The sequence below is a fragment of the Camellia sinensis genome, chromosome 5 (assembly GCF_055761805.1).
Source record: "Camellia sinensis isolate YWXY chromosome 5, ASM5576180v1, whole genome shotgun sequence".
Classification (NCBI taxonomy): domain Eukaryota; kingdom Viridiplantae; phylum Streptophyta; class Magnoliopsida; order Ericales; family Theaceae; genus Camellia; species Camellia sinensis.
Window position 1 is genome coordinate 95,362,096 of NC_138965.1, and position 4,967 is coordinate 95,367,062.

Here is a 4,967-nt window from a genome sequence, read left to right on the forward strand (position 1 = left end):
AAGAACAAGTAAGAAGCCTGCTCAAGCCCATATGACCGAAGTGGACAATATTTCCAATGGTGTAGATGACATCAATCTTTCTGCAGTTGTTTCTGAGGCAAATCTTATCGGCAATCCTAAAGAATGGTAGGTGGACACTAGTGCTACTCGCCATATCTGTGCCTACAAAAAAGATGTTCACATCTTATTCTTCAGTGGACAATGGTGAACAACTTTTTATTGGCAACTCCTCAACTTCCAAAGTTGATGGACAAGGGAAGATTGTTCTGAAGATGACATGTGGAAAGGAACTCACTCTCAACAATGTGCTGCATGTATTGGACATTCGCAATTATCTTGTTTCCGGATCTTTGTTGAGTAAGAATGGGTTTAGGCTAGTCGTTGAGAGTGATAAATTTGTACTTACTAAGAATGGGATGTATGTAGGGAAATGTTACATGTCTGATGGCCTTTTCAAGATGAATGTAATGACCGTTGTACCATCAGTTATTAATAAAAATGCATCTTCTTCTTACTTGCTTGAATTTTCAAATATATGGCATGGTAGACTAGGATATGTTAATTATGGATCTTTACGTAGATTAATTAATATGGAATGTTTACCTAAATTTGATATTGATTCAAATCATAAATGTGAAATTTGCGTTGAGGAAAAATTATCTAAAACTCCTTTTCATTCAATTGAAAGAAGTACAAAACCACTTGAATTAATTCATAGTGACATTTTTGATTTAAAATCAATTCAAACTAGAGGTGAGAAAAAATATTTTATCACTTTTATAAATGACTATACTAGATATAGTTATGTTTATTTAATTCGAACCAATGATGAAGCTTTGGAAACTTTTATTCAATATAAGAATGAAGTTGAAAATCAACTTGGTAAGAAAATCAAAAAACTAAGAAGTGATAGAGGTGGTGAATATGAATCACCTTTTGGTGAGTTTTGTAAAGAACATGGAATAATTCATCAAACCACCGCTTTTTACTCACCTCAGCAAAATGGAATTGCTGAAAAGAAAAATAGGAGTTTAAAAGAAATGATGAATGCCATGTTAATAAGTTCTGGATTACCTCAGAACTTGTGGGGAGAAGCAATACTTTCTGCTAATTATATACTTAATAAAGTACCCCGAAAGAAAGTGAATCAAATACCTTATGAAATGTGGCATGGAAGAGTATCATCCTACAAATACTTAAAAGTGTGGGGGTGTTTGGCTAAAGTGGCTATTCCTAGTCCTAAAAAGACTAAGATAGGTCTTAAAACCATTGATTGCATTTTCATTGGTTATGCCAAGAATAGTAGTACATATCGGTTTTTGATTCATAAATCAGAACATTCCGAAATGCATGTAAATACTATTATTAAATCTCGGAATGCATCTTTCTTTGAACATGTATTTCCAAATAAGACTAGACAAGAGACTAGTACTAATAAAAGATCTTTTGATGCTATTACTAGTAATGATCAAGAACATGATCAAGAGCAAGAGTTAGATCAAAATGAGGAAGAGGAACCTAGGTGTAGTAAACGTGCTAGAACCTCAAAATCTTTTGGTTCATATTTTCTAACATTTTTGTTAGAAAATGAACCTTTAACTTTTAAAGAGGCTATGTCCAGTCCTGAAGCTCCTTTTTGGAAAGAAGCTGTCAATAGTGAAGTTGAATCTATCTTGCAAAATCACACTTGGAAATTAATGGACTTACCACCAGGTTGTAAATCACTTGGGTACAAATGGATTTTCAAAAGGAAAATGAAAGTAGATGGATCAATTGACAAATACAAGGCAAGACTTGTGGTCAAAGGTTTTAGACAAAAAGAAGGACTTGATTACTTTGACATATACTCACCGGTTACTAGAATAACATCCATTAGAATGCTAATTGCCATTGCATCTCTGTACAATCTAGAAATTCATCAAATGTATGTGAAAATCGCTTTCTTAAATGGTGAGTTAGATGAAGAAATTTACATAGAACAACCAGAAGGTTTTTCTGCTCCAGGAAAAGAAAAAAAAATGTGTAAATTGGTTAAATCATTATATGGTTTAAAACAGGCGCCAAAGCAATGGCATGAGAAATTTGACAAGGCAATGATGTCAAATGGATTTAAAATTAATGAGTGTGACAAATGTGTTTATATTAAAAACACAGACAAAGGTTATGTCATGGTATGTCTTTATGTGGATGATATGCTCATCATAGGTAGTAATAATGACATGATTAAAACTACCAAGAAAATGTTGAATAAACATTTTGACATGAAGGACATGGGCATTACTTATATAATTCTTGGTATGAAAATTACCAAAACATCATAAGGTTATGCTTTGTCACAATCTCATTACATTGAGAAAATACTTGACAAATTCAGCAAAGATGATGATCATCTTGCTAGAACACCTGTAGATGTTAATTTGTTTCTATCTAAGAATGTACAGGAAAGTATTTCTCAATTAGAGTATGCCCAAATTATTAGAAGCTTAATGTACTTGATGAACTACACTCGCCCAGATATAGGTTATGCAGTAAGTAAATTAAGTAGATATACGAGTAATCTGAGAGTAGAACACTGGAAAGCAATTATAAGGGTTCTAAGATATCTCTGATTTACTCGTAACATTGGGCTGAATTATACTAGATATCCAGCAGTACTTGAAGGTTACTGTGATGCAAACTGAATATCAGTTACTAAAGACTCAAAATCCACCAGTGGATATGTTTTTACTCTTGGTGGTGCGGCTGTATCTTGGAAATCTGCCAAACAGACTTGTATTTCTAGGTCTACTATAGAATCTGAATTCATAGCTTTAGACAAAGCTGGGGAATAAGCAAAATGGCTTCGCTACTTCCTTGAAGATATTCCAATAAGGCCAAAATTGGTGCCTGTTATATGCATACATTGTGATAGTCAATCAGCAATTGGTAGAACACAGAGTCATATGTATAACGGTAAGTCACGACACATTCGTTGTCGATATAACATCGTGAGACAACTACTCTCTAATGGAATTATTTCCATTGAATATGTGAAGCCTAAAGATAATATAGTGGATCCACTAACCAAAGGGTTAGCAAGAGAGTTAGTTGAGAATTCATCGAGGGGAATGGGACTAAAGCCTATTAAATAAAAGTTACCACAACGGTAACCCAACCTAGTTGACTGGAGATCACAAGATCTAGGTTCAAAGGGACAATCGAGTTGTGTATGACTCAGAAGGATCACTGGGGAGTCTAACTCTTACCTATTTCTTTGATGAAATAAGTGATGTCTTTAGCGTTTTAGGTTAAGTAATACTTTTAATGATTCTTATATCTAGGTATATCTAGTGGAGTATGGCAGGATACTCTTCATAAGAATCACCTATATGAGTATGAACTGGGCCGGTTCTATGAGATTTGTGAAGGGCTACAATTCTCTATAGCACTCATGAAAGACCAGGCTATTCAGGGCCAAAATGAACACAATAGTGAGAACTAAACTGTGTCTGGGAATATACTGTGTGAGTTCTATTGTCTTGGTTTACACAAACGACTGAACAGTTCAAGACATCATGTTCACTGGTTAGCTAGTAAATCTGATAGTATCTCACAAGGGAAGGTTCAAAGCCAAAAGCTACCTATCCTTTGCAGAATATTTCCAATTTCTGTACTCTCTAAAATTAGATCATGTTGTTGCATTTTCTCTCCGTCAAATTCTATTCATGTGGGGGATTGTTGGAAAATTTGGTTTATAAGGCTTATTTTGGGCTAACTTTGAGCCCAAAATGGAGTGGGCCCCAAATATATTTTGGGGTGTGTTTGAAAATGTGACATGTTCCTTGCCGCATAGCAAGTCACACGTTGAAGACGGTTTGTCAAAACCATTTATAAGTGAATGGGAACTTGACGTTGTTTTCGGATTTGTGGAATGGACAAATTAAAGAAGTAAATGTGGGTTTCTTTGAAATGGGTTGTCCCACATTGAAACTTTAAGAGAGCTTTTTTGTGTATATAAGCTCTAGACTACAACACTTGGGTTGGGCCCTAAAGGGCACCCCAAGTTTGTAGAAGAGAGGAGTTATGGAAAAAGTGAACCTTAGCCCAAACCACCACACGCGCGCCGCTGTTTGGCCAGGCCGGGTGCGGGTGTGGGTTGTGGGTCGAAAATTTAATTTTTCTATCCATTTGATACCTTTCCAGTCCAGAATTCCTCACTGTTTTCAAATTGTTTTTCAATTATTAAACTTCCAGAAACTGCCCAGCAGTTTCGGGTTTAATTGCTGCAGTTTACAGAATTCAAATATGTCTAGATCTGTTTGAATTTAAGTTGTATATGTTTGGAACAGTTTTGCATCTGTTCGTTCAAAATTCTGTACCTGTTCGGCTCTATTTATACCAGCACTATCCAACAGTTTTTGGTAATTCGAAGATCGGTCTGAAATGTTCATCTTGCAGTCATCTTTTGCTCATTTGCATTTATAATCCTCATTTTAGGTTTAGAGAAAATTAAGGAGAGTATAGAACATAGGTTTGGTTCGCCGTACAAATTTGTTTGGAGTGCTACTACAAATTTGTGAAGATCTTTGTATCTTGAGAGATAGACGCAACATATCCATAAGCACCGTAACGGGGCAAATCTGTCTTAAGGACAGAGTGTCACACACTCGACTTGGTCTTTTATTTTTAATTCGGTTCGATAAATAAATTCGGTATGTTATTTATTTATTTGTTTGGTTTTGTTTTAATTTATTTTATTTACACAGAAGATTGTTCCAACAGTGATAGGGTACATATGGTATGCACCACTAAAGCGTAATGATAGAAACTCTTAAAAAATAGGAGAAATATCAAATTAGTGGGATAGTGGAGAAATTTGTTGTTCAAATTGTGAAATTAAATAAATAGATTTATGAAGAAATCAAATTATATACCAAGAACATATGCTGATAATTACAATTAAATTTCATCAGAAATACACAAAACAA